A 13,435-nucleotide genomic window follows, 5' to 3' on the forward strand; every position below is an offset into this window, starting at 1 on the left:
CATGTACTATTACATATGAAAATGAAGGCAAATCTTTTAATTTCCACCGGGTGGATCAAACCAGTTTTCTCAAACGGCCCGGGGATGGAACCCACAGTCTTCTGAAGGAAATAGTTTCGATTATTGCTGAGAACCTCCTGAATGTCTCCAGTGTGTGTGTGTGTGTGTGTGCAGGTCTTTGTCCTGTACGCCTCCTTCTATGTGTAGCCCGATAAAAAAAATATCACATGGAGTGAGATCTGGACTTCCTTGAGGCAGTTTATGAGGCCCGTGTCGTCCCAGCCAACATCCTGGAGAATGCTGGTCTAACCAACCACGCACAGTAAGAGCAAGATGGGGTGGTGCACCAGGGGGTTTGTGCTCCAGTCTACTACAAGTTCTACAGCCATTAAATATCACCTAGTACATTTTCACCCACCCCCACCATACTATATAAATATGTATGTCTTTTTGTTTTTAATTTGATAAGAAAAAAAATGGGGTTATGTTTTAAATTAATGAACTGCTTAAATAAATACTGATCATCGATAAGAAAAAAATTAGCCAATTAGATTTCTTCCCTGATGTGACCTCATATAAGAAGAGCTTCTCACCTGGCTTGTTGCTCAGCTTCTAAGGAGAGGTGTGGCCCAACAGTCACTCATTTACATGGACACTGGAACAGAGGGATTTTGATGTATGGAGAAAAAAAATGCATAATCTGTTGGTCTTTCTATGTCTAAAGCACAAGCCACGACAGAATAAGTGTGACGTACTCTGGCTTCCTGCTGTCTCCATAGCCTTATTTTTGTTCATCACATTCCATAAGTTAAAAAAACATCAGGATTTTTTTTTTTAGCCCAATAGAATTTTCAGCGTAAAATCTTGTTTTGTTTTTTTTCTTTTAGCCCAATAGATTTTTCAACATGAAATATCGGGTTTGGTTAACCAAAGTGGTTAAAATTACCAAAAGGCATCCCGCTGTTTCATTTTCAAGCATTAAAAGGTCTTCTGAAACCTTAACTGGTAATTAGGCTTTAATTCCTGGACATTAATATGATGAGACATGGGAGGGCAGTGTGTAACTGTGACTCGCAGTGGTGACTGTGGTTAGCACATTACACCAATACCAGTTCTGACATTTGTACTTCCTGTGGTGAAACAGGCTTGATCGTGTTTTGGGTAAAAATCACAAATAATCACTTGTAGAGCGCTAATCTCCAGTTTCATTGTGAGACTTCAGGGAGTAAAGGATGTGGCTCGTCTGTTCTTCATCTTGCTGTGGGAAGATTATGTATGGTTTACATCTTGCTTTAAAAAGAGATAAGGTACCACAAGGTTAAAGCTGCATGTTCAGAGTTCATGGCACTTTTCCATATTTACATCTCAAACTACATTTTGCAAGTCACGTTTTCCATGCCGTTAGGCCTTAACTGAAGTTTCAATTTCAGAACTAGAACTTGAATATTTTTATATGTTTATAACCCGAATTCCGGAAAAGTTGAGACGTTTTTTTAAATATGAACGAAATGAAAGCTGAAAGACTTGCAAATCACATGAGCCAATATTTTATTCATAATAGAACATAGAGAACATAAATGTTTAAAAAGAGAAATTTTACACCATCAAATGAACTCAATTCAAATTTGATGTCTGGTCTCAAAAAAGTTGGGATGGGGCAACAAAGCTGAAAAAGCAAGACATTTTAAAACGAATCGGCTGGGAGAATATCTAGCATCAGATCTGCAACATGGTTAGCTATAAAAGGGATGTCTTAGAGGGACAGAGTCTCTCAAAAGTAAAGATTGGCAGAGGCTCTTCAATCTGTGAAGGAGTGTGTAAAAAGATGGTGGAATACTTTTAAAACAATGTTCCTCGACCCCAAATTGCTAAGGCTTAAAAAGATTTCATCATCTACAGTGCATGACATCATCAAATGATTCTGAGAAACTGGAGAAATCTAAGTGCGTAAGGGACAAGGCAGGGGACCTTCGTTGGACACCCTCAGACAACACTGCATCACTCATCGCCTTGATTGTGTCACTGACATTATTAAATGGGTCCAGGAATACATCCAGAAACCACTGTCTCAATCTCAACTAAAGCTCTATTATGCAAAAAAGAAGCCATATGTGAACATGGTCCAGAAGCGCTGTCATGTCCTGTGGGTCAAGGCTCGTATAAAATGGACTGTTTCAAAGAGAAAGTGTTTTATAGTCAGATGAGCCCGGGTGATGAATACCTGCCCGCAGTCTAGATCTTTCACCTATACAGAAAACACGTCAGCTGGATACCCATGTTAGGGAAGAATAGAACCAGATTCCAACACCAAAACTGTTTTGAGAAGAAGAGGAGATGCAACATCATGATGAACATGCCCCTGTCCCAACTTTTTTGAGACCTGTAGCAGGCATCAAATTTGATTGAATTAAAATTTTTACATTTTCTCAGCTTAAACATTTATGATGTGCTCTATGTTCTATTGTGAATAAAATATTGGCTCGTGATTTTAAATAAAAATATTGTGCTTATTTTATACAAATAACGTCCCAAAAAACATCACAACTGTTCCGAAATTTTTGTTGAACTTTCTTGGGGAAACAGGTGCGATTGGTCAAACCTTCTGTAGGAGTTCATGGGATTTTGGATGCAAGAGTGAACAGGTCGAGTATCTGCAGGACTTGGTCCCGAAACGGATTGGTCAGGAGTGTCTGTTGGAGCAGCAAAGTTTCAGCAAGGTTGGACAAGGTTGGTTAAAGTTTTCTTCAGGATCGAATTAGGATTAGTCGAACATTACATTACATTACATTTAGGCATTTAGCAGACGCTCTTATCCAGAGCGACTTACATTTTTTATCTCATTATACATCCGAGCAGTTGAGGGTTAAGGGCCTTGCTCAAGGGCCCAACAGTGGCAACTTGGTGGTTGTGGGGATTGAACTTAGGACCTTCCGAACCGTAGTCCAATGCCTTAACCACTGAGCTACCCCTGGTCCGAACATTTTGTTGGAGCTGACAGGATTTGTAGGGGCACATAGGATTGAACCATAGTGTATGTAGGAATAGACAGGATCGGTCATGGGTGTCTGCAGGAGGGGATGGGATTGGTCTGCAGAAGGGGGGTGATTGGTCAATTACCTATGCAAGCCGGGATGGGATTGGGCAGAAGTGTCTGCACAAGGGGTGGGATTGATCAGGCGCATATGTAGTAATAGGCGGAATTGGTCAAGAGCGTATGCAGGAGTACAGTGAAATACTTTCTTTGCATAATTAAGGTCAAAGCACAGGGTCAGCCACGGCTTTACAGTGCCCCTGGAGCAGATAGGGTTAAGGGCCTTGCTCAATTGCCCAACAGTGGCAACCTGGTGGTGCTGGGGATCGAACCGCCAATCTTCCGATCAGTAACTCAGTGGCTTAGCCCTTTGGGGCAACACTGCCCTGTGGGTGAAATTGGTCGAGTGTCTGCAGGGGTGGCTGGGATTGATCAAAAGTGAATGCTGGAGAGGAAAAAAACAACAACAACCTTCCCAACAGTGTCTGACCGATGGTTCTCATAGGTAGTAACCTGGTAACAGAGTAATAGTATTCTATCTAGTAGTAATCTATCTGAAACTTCAAAGCACTTTTGTCCGTCACTCTGGATAAGACTGTCTGCCAAAAGCCTAAATTTAAGTGTAATTGTAAATGTCAAGAGTGTATGCAGAAGTGGGTGGGATTGGTCACAAAGTGTCTGCATGCGTGGGTGAGATTGATGTAGTGTTTATGCAAGAGGGTGGGTTTAGGGTGGAGGTGTCTGCAGGAGTGGATGGAGTTGTGAAAGGTTATGCAGTAATACGCAATACTGGTATAAATGTTCTGCATGAGGAGGTGGTATTGGACAAAGTTTTAGAAGCAGAGTATAAGGGACCGGTCAAACTTTATGCATGTACAGGTGGGAATGTTTGTCCAAATCTAACGTAGAAGCAGGTAAGATTGGTCAAGGTTTCTACACATGCAGGCAAAATCAGTCGAAGCAGGCAGGGTTGGACTGCAGGATCTGTAGGAGTGAGTGGGATTGGACTTGCATTCTGCAGAAATGGGCAGCATTGGTAAAATTATCCCACGTTCCCCATCAAATTCTTTTTTTTTTTTTGTTGTTAGAATTGAGCATGGGATCGAAACAGTCTCCACTCACTTCAAAAATATGTAATGGATTGTGGTTTACAACAGATGCGTATTTGATTCAATTTGAGACTCTGACCGGAGTGTCCCTTTAACCACCGAGCCCCATCACCGCCCCTGTGCGTTACAGACATAAATGAATGACTTGTATTATGAGTCATGCTCTGAAATATAGTTACCAAAACACCAAAAAGGTTTTTAGGACAATTCCAAATATTATTTTGAACAGCGTGGTATTTTATGTCCTCTATTTGCATATATATATATATATATGTGCTGACCTGGGACCTGAATAGAAGCAGTGTATGTGTGTGTGTGTGTGTGTGTCAAACACACAGTAGTTTCCTGGAATAAGAGAAATCAACATGGGGATTTTCTGTATTATAACCCCAAAGTTTCACTTTCGGCGCAAAAGACAGAGTTTACGTTTCCCCTTTTTTTCTGAGAGCAGAATAGATTTTTAGCTGAAATTATAACCGAAAAATTTTCCCCATGTGCATGCGTGTAATTATTCACCATACCTTTTTATCTCATCTTATGTCTATTCATAGTTCCTTTAATATTATATAAAATTTGCATGAAAAGTTAGTTTGAACCTTTAAATATTTTACAGTCTTAGCATGGATAACAATACAACCTGGGGGAAAAAAAGGAGCAGCCGGCTGTTAATCTACACACACACACACACATGCATACACTGATATTGAGTGATCAGAGTGCACTCGATTCTCACTTCTGCAAGTTGTTTTTGCATCACGAGGAAGCTACGGAGTCAATGTCCTCTGTGTAGGGTCATGCAGAATTTTAGCACAATATGAACTTTATTCAGAAAAAGGAAGTAAGAAATGTCTTGATGGAAAAAATATCAACACACTTCTGCAAAAGCTGAGCGGAACTGTGCTGGTGTCTGGGGAGCCAGGGCTGGCGCTAGAGGTTCAAGAGCTGGAATCAGAAGTGTGAGATGAGCTGAGACAATGGGGCGAGAATGGTGTCAAGATCTGTACTAATCTGTACTGTGCATTGCAAGGTGTTAGCGATACACACTGCAGCATTATTCACCTCTTCACGTCGCAGAAAACAATCCCTCAACTTTCTCAGAAATGTTTCAGGCTGATGCTCGAGTACCTCGCTTCATATGTCATGACTTCAGCATGGGGTGGAAATGTGTTCATATGAACAGTCAAAGGAAAACTTAGCATTGTGGGTAATACAAGTCTCGAATCGAGTCACTTCAAACCACATTTGACGTCTGAACCTGTGTGTGTGTGTGTGTGTGTGTGTGTGATTAATCTTTCAACGGACACCAATATCAGATTCCTGTATGTTTGGCCTCTGGAGGCAAAAATTCGATAGAACTTTGCCAATCTTGGAGTTTTTAAGAAAAAATTAATTACAGTCATTTTTTAAGTACGTCATTATTTAGTTCATCCTTGTTCCTAATATTGTTTTATTATAATATTTTATTTAAGTTATATACTTTTTGTCCATGCGTTTATTTTATTTATATTTATTTATTTTTGCTTATGTTGCAAAATGTCCAAAATATGTCATATAAATAGTTATTGTTAATATTATTATTACCGGTATTAGCCTAGAAATTTCCCTCAACCTAAACATAGCCATGATTAACATCTTGAATCATTTCATCATAGCTGTATAATTCAGATATCTAAATATAGCTAAATATAACCATGCATTGTAAAAAAAAAACTAATTTTTTTTAAAAAAGCCACAAGCCTGGTTCAGAATTCAGGACGATCTGTTAACGAGAAGTGAAGCGTAATAAACACTGATTGTCACGTGCCACCTCATGTGGCATAAAACCAAAAATTAAAACCCGTAATCGACTTCCCCGTTTCACGTTTAAAGGAAGAAACGGTTAGTTATATGGAATGTATTACATTTAACATTAAAGAGGAACAAAAGCACTGGTGCTTTTCTTTTGATCGACGTTGTGATAAAGCCCCACGTTCCGCTCATATCATTTCGAACAGTCTGCACACGAAACGACCTCCGAGCTGGTTCAGATATATTCCTTCTATAGATATTACATACATGTACTGTATATGCATGTATGTGTATAAGAAATCGTGCTGACTGTTCCCAGGAATCTGAGTCAGATAAAGATCTCGACTCAATCTCGACTTGACGAAATTTCTGGTTAACTCTTTAAAGTCTTTCTGCATCTGGACTGTTTTTTTTTTTTTTTTTACTTTTATTCTCTATTTCTCTCTCTCTTTTTCTTTGCCTGAGATGAATAAAAGGGGAATTTTGTCTCCTCTCCTTTCACATACACACACATATACACACGCACACACACACACACACATCTTCGAGGCCCTGGGTCCTTTGCTGTTCCACTCAATGACTCACTTGCACATATTTACGATTTCTGAACTCCCTCTGTTACCCCACTTTAACTGCCTACTTAAGTGCGAGTGTGGAACTCCAGAATCGACTCAGCAGCTACACAACACGCTTCAAATTCACCTTCTTACATACTGTAACTTTCCAATTCACATGTCAACATAACATGAGCTGCTGCTTTATTGGACGTCCACGAAACCAACTCAACTTTTTTTCCTCCAAATATTGATGGAAATTGATTTGAAACAACAATATTATTTTAGTAAAGATTATACATTCCACACGGTACTATACTATAAAACAACCCCATATTACAACGCCTTGCACCTTTAGGGTCCTGGGTTTGATTCCCACCTCTGGATCTGTGTGCATGGAGTTGACATGTCCTCCCCGTGCTTGGTGGGATTCCTCCGAGATTAGGCTAATTGTCAGTCCCAAATTGCCTGTAGTGTGTGTGTGTGTGTGTGTGTGTGTAACCCCATCCAGGGTGTACCTCGCCTCATGCCTTAAATCTCCTGGAATAGACTCCTAAAAAAATATAGTTTACCCAAATATGCTGCTTGATTGGGAAATCGCTCATGGTTAAACCTACCTAAACTCCTCATTTGCTTAACAAATCAAAGATTATTTCATTTCCCGAATGCCTAGAATGGTGCAAAACTTGGAACCTTACTGTACATTTCCCAAAAGCCAGTTCTTTGCCCAGGGGTTGCCAATACTTTTGGAGCTGACGTATTTGGATTCTACTTCATTTGAAGACTGCTGACTACTTTTTCCGTTGCCTGTCACTTGTTGCGCTCGAGGGCGTGACACTGGCTGGAAAGCGAATAGGGGAAGTACATTAGTCTCTTGTGCATTAGTGTTTTTACTGAAATGATGACCACATGATGGTTATGATTCGTTACCACTGAGTCAATCTTCTCTCTCTGAGCCTGAATCAAAAGTGTTCACTGATGGAGAAGTAAGCCTCCTTTAATTTGGCGCACATGCTATCGCTTTAAAGTCGACTGAGCTCAAATCAATCTAATGCAACTAAACAGTTAAACACACGCAAACACACATCGGTGATCGGCCCCAAAGGTGGGCATGCTGATCCTAGAAGGAGCCTCGAGAGGAACCTGACTCAAAGGTGGACGCATCCTCTCCTGGTGTTTTATAATTCTGCATCAGTGGCAAAACTGAATGTTGAGTTACACTATATAATTTAAGGTAAATACAGTAAACTGTCTTCACCCTTAAATTCTACTGTTCATTATCGTGTTCAGAGGATTGTGGATGCACCTGTGGTCGTAGTATACTGTATCGCTGCAGTATGAGTCAAACAAGGTATACTCCAGGCACCTTGGCAGTCTGGGTAAAGAACTGGTTTTGGGACATAAATCAATAAATTATTGATCTGTTTAACAAATATGGAGTTTAGGTGGGTTTAAACACGAACACTTTTCTTCTGCAACATTATTTATGAAGCAGCGATTTGGCTGAATTGGGGTTCAGATTTGATAAGCTTTTGAAAACGGACCATGCGCTTAAAGGCCACTTTCCACTGGGGAAAAAGTCACTGAGCATTGAAGTAAAGGTTCAGATGATGAACACAGGGGTCTTTTTTAAAAACATAAAGTGTTGCCTTTACTGGTTTTTACACAATCTTAAAACTGGACTGCAGAGTAAAATCAGGAAAGAATTTATGGTCAAAAAAACGTGTTTTTTTTTAAATGATTTTCGATCCGGAAATAGACCCCTTGACAACAATAAGTGCTGCAGTGATGAGTGTGGGTGGATCTGATGATTAGAAGCGGAGGGAAACTGATCTGGTCTGTAGGTGGTCTCAGATGAGAATGAGACTCATTTACAAATATTGGTTTCAAGATGAGTTTAGCGAGGTAGAAGGCGATTCACACGTACATTGTGTGCAGCTGTGCAGTTTATGCTTAAGCATTAAGGGTTTTGCCCATGGGCCTAATACTTTCTGGTTTAACCTCACAACCTCCTGGTGCTCCTTACACCGCTTCTCAATCTCTTCTGTGACAGAAAAAATATGGCCTGATTGAAAGGTGGTTTCTTGTTGAATGTGATGTAGTCGGTTCTGACATGGTTCTCACAATGCTCTCACATATGGCTCTAACGCAGCTCTTACACAACTCTCACACAGTTCTCACAGGCTCTCACACATCTCTTACATGACTCTTACATGACTCTCACACATCTCTTACACATCTCATATATGCTTTGCACAGGGCTCTCACGTACTGTACCTCTCATATGGCACTCCCGCAAACAGCCCTCACATGGCTTTCACACACTTCACACAGTCTCTTACACAGCACTAACACCGCTCTTATACACCTCTCACACAGCTCTAAAAAGGCTTTTTCTTGGCTTACACACATCTCTCATAGAACTCTCACAAGGCTTAACTTACACAGCTCTCACTCATTTCTCACGTGGCTCGAACAAGGCTCTCACATATCTCTCATATAGCTCTCACACAGCTCTCAATCATCTCTAATACATTGTTCACTTGGCTCTTACATGGCTCTCACACAGCTTTCATACATTTCTCACATGTCTCTTACACATCTCTCACATGGCTCTCACACAGCTCAAACGTGGCTCATGCACAGCTCTAACATGGCTTCCAAATGGCTTTCACACAGCTCTCGTGTGGCTCTCATGTGGCTCTCACACAGCTCTCATGTGGCTCTTAGACAGCTCAGAAGTAGCTCCCACACAGATGAAACATGGCTCACACATCTCTTAGACGGTTTTCAAACATTTCTCACATGGCTCTCACATTGTTTTCACATGGCTCTCGTACGTTAGACAGATCTCACATGACTCTCACACAGCATTTACACAGCACTAACACATCTCTCAAACAGTTCCCACAGGCTCTCACACATCTCTTACATGACTCTTACATGACTCTCACACATCTCTTACATATCTCATATATGCTTTGCACAGGGCTCTCACGTACTGTACTGTACCTCTCATATGGCAGTCCTGCAAACAGCTCTCACACAGCGCTAAAAAGGCTTTTTCTTGGCTTACACACATCTCTCATAGAACTCTCACAAGGCTTATCTTACACAGCTCTCACTCATTTCTCACGTGGCTCGAACAAAGTTCTCACATATCTCTCATATAGCTCTCACACAGCTCTCAATCATCTCTAATACATTGTTCACTTGGCTCTTACATGGCTTGAACACATCTCTTACAAAACTCACACGGCTCTCACACAGCTTTCATGCATTTCTCACATGTCTCTCACACAGCTCTCACATGGCTCTCACACAGCTCAAACATGGCTCACGCACAGCTCTAACATGGTTTCCAAATAGCTTTCACACAGCTCTTATGTGGCTCTCACGTGGCTCTCACACAGCTCTCACGTGGCTCTCACACAGCTCAGAAGTAGCTCTCACACAGATGAAACATGCTCTCACACATCTCTCACATGGCTCTCACACAGCTCAAACGTGGCTCACGCACAGTTCCAACATGGCTTCCAAATGGCTTTCACACAGCTCTCACGTGGCTCTCATGTGGCTCTCACACAGCTCTCACGTGGCTCTTACACAGCTCAGAAGTAGCTCTCACACAGATGAAACATGGCTCTCACACATCTCTTAGACGGTTTTCAAACATTTCTCACATGGCTCTCACATTGTTTTCACATGGCTCTCGTACATTAGACAGATCTCACATGACTCTCACACAGCATTTACACAGCACTAACACATCTCTCACACAGTTCTCACAGGCTCTCACACATCTCTTACATGACTCTTACATGACTCTCACACATCCCTTACATATCTCATATATGCTTTACACAGGGCTCTCACGTACTGTACCTCTCATATGGCAGTCCCGCAAACAGCTCTCACACAGCGCTAAAAAGGCTTTTTCTTGGCTTACACACATCTCTCATAGAACTCTCACAAGGCTTAACTTACACAGCTCTCACTCATTTCTCACGTGGCTCGAACAAGGCTCTCACATATCTCTCATATAGCTCTCACACAGCTCTTAATCATCTCTAATACATTGTTCACTTGGCTCTTACATGGCCTCGAACACATCTCCTACAAAACTCACACAGCTTTCACACAGCTTTCATACATTTCTCACATGTCTCTCACACATCTCGCACATGGCTCTCACACAGCTCAAACGTGGCTCACGCACAGCTCTAACATGGCTTCCAAATGGCTTTCACACAGCTCTCATGTGGCTCTCATGTGGCTCTCACACAGCTCTCATGTGGCTCTTACACAGCTCAGAAGTAGCTCCCACACAGATGAAACATGGCTCTCACACATCTCTTAGACGGTTTTCAAACATTTCTCACATGGATCTCACATTGTTTTCACATGGCTCTCGTACGTTAGACAGATCTCACATGACTCTCACACAGCATTTACACAGCACTAACACATCTCTCACACAGTTCCCACAGGCTCTCACACATCTCTTACATGACTCTTACATGACTCTCACACATCTCTTACATATCTCATATATGCTTTGCACAGGGCTCTCACGTACTGTACCTCTCATATGGCAGTCCCGCAAACAGCTCTCACACAGCGCTAAAAAGGCTTTTTCTTGGCTTACACACATCTCTCATAGAACTCTCACAAGGCTTAACTTACACAGCTCTCACTCATTTCTCACGTGGCTCGAACAAGGCTCTCACATATCTCTCATATAGCTCTCACACAGCTCTTAATCATCTCTAATACATTGTTCACTTGGCTCTTACATGGCTTGAACACATCTCCTACAAAACTCACACAGCTTTCATACATTTCTCACATGTCTCTCACACATCTCGCACATGGCTCTCACACAGCTCTAACATGGTTTCCAAATAGCTTTCACACAGCTCTCATGTGGCTCTCACGTGGCTCTCACACAGCTCTCACGTGGCTCTCACACAGCTCAGAAGTAGCTCTCACACAGATGAAAAATGCTCTCACACATCTCTCACATGGCTCTCACACAGCTCAAACGTGGCTCACGCACAGTTCTAACATGGCTTCCAAATGGCTTTCACACAGCTCTCACGTGGCTCTCATGTGGCTCTCACACAGCTTTCACGTAGCTCTCACACAGATAAAACATGGCTCTCACACATCTCTTAGACGGTTTTCACACATTTCTCACATGGCTCTCACATTGTTTTCACATGGCTCTCGTACATTAGACAGATCTCACATGACTCTCACACAGCATTTACACAGCACTAACACATCTCTCACACAGTTCTCACAGGCTCTCACACATCTCTTACATGACTCTTACATGACTCTCACACATCCCTTACATATCTCATATATGCTTTGCACAGGGCTCTCACGTACTGTACCTCTCATATGGCAGTCCCGCAAACAGCTCTCACACAGCGCTAAAAAGGCTTTTTCTTGGCTTACACACATCTCTCATAGAACTCTCACAAGGCTTAACTTACACAGCTCTCACTCATTTCTCACGTGGCTCGAACAAGGCTCTCACATATCTCTCATATAGCTCTCACACAGCTCTTAATCATCTCTAATACATTGTTCACTTGGCTCTTACATGGCCTCGAACACATCTCCTACAAAACTCACACAGCTTTCACACAGCTTTCATACATTTCTCACATGTCTCTCACACATCTCGCACATGGCTCTCACACAGCTCAAACGTGGCTCACGCACAGCTCTAACATGGCTTCCAAATGGCTTTCACACAGCTCTCATGTGGCTCTCATGTGGCTCTCACACAGCTCTCATGTGGCTCTTACACAGCTCAGAAGTAGCTCCCACACAGATGAAACATGGCTCTCACACATCTCTTAGACGGTTTTCAAACATTTCTCACATGGATCTCACATTGTTTTCACATGGCTCTCGTACGTTAGACAGATCTCACATGACTCTCACACAGCATTTACACAGCACTAACACATCTCTCACACAGTTCCCACAGGCTCTCACACATCTCTTACATGACTCTTACATGACTCTCACACATCTCTTACATATCTCATATATGCTTTGCACAGGGCTCTCACGTACTGTACCTCTCATATGGCAGTCCCGCAAACAGCTCTCACACAGCGCTAAAAAGGCTTTTTCTTGGCTTACACACATCTCTCATAGAACTCTCACAAGGCTTATCTTACACAGCTCTCACTCATTTCTCACGTGGCTCGAACAAAGTTCTCACATATCTCTCATATAGCTCTCACACAGCTCTCAATCATCTCTAATACATTGTTCACTTGGCTCTTACATGGCTTGAACACATCTCTTACAAAACTCACACGGCTCTCACACAGCTTTCATGCATTTCTCACATGTCTCTCACACAGCTCTCACATGGCTCTCACACAGCTCAAACATGGCTCACGCACAGCTCTAACATGGTTTCCAAATAGCTTTCACACAGCTCTTATGTGGCTCTCACGTGGCTCTCACACAGCTCTCACGTGGCTCTCACACAGCTCAGAAGTAGCTCTCACACAGATGAAACATGCTCTCACACATCTCTCACATGGCTCTCACACAGCTCAAACGTGGCTCACGCACAGTTCCAACATGGCTTCCAAATGGCTTTCACACAGCTCTCACGTGGCTCTCATGTGGCTCTCACACAGCTCTCACGTGGCTCTTACACAGCTCAGAAGTAGCTCTCACACAGATGAAACATGGCTCTCACACATCTCTTAGACGGTTTTCAAACATTTCTCACATGGCTCTCACATTGTTTTCACATGGCTCTCGTACATTAGACAGATCTCACATGACTCTCACACAGCATTTACACAGCACTAACACATCTCTCACACAGTTCTCACAGGCTCTCACACATCTCTTACATGACTCTTACATGACTCTCACACATCCCTTACATATCTCATATATGCTTTGCA

Source organism: Clarias gariepinus, chromosome 9, assembly GCF_024256425.1.
Source record: "Clarias gariepinus isolate MV-2021 ecotype Netherlands chromosome 9, CGAR_prim_01v2, whole genome shotgun sequence".
Taxonomy (NCBI): domain Eukaryota; kingdom Metazoa; phylum Chordata; class Actinopteri; order Siluriformes; family Clariidae; genus Clarias; species Clarias gariepinus.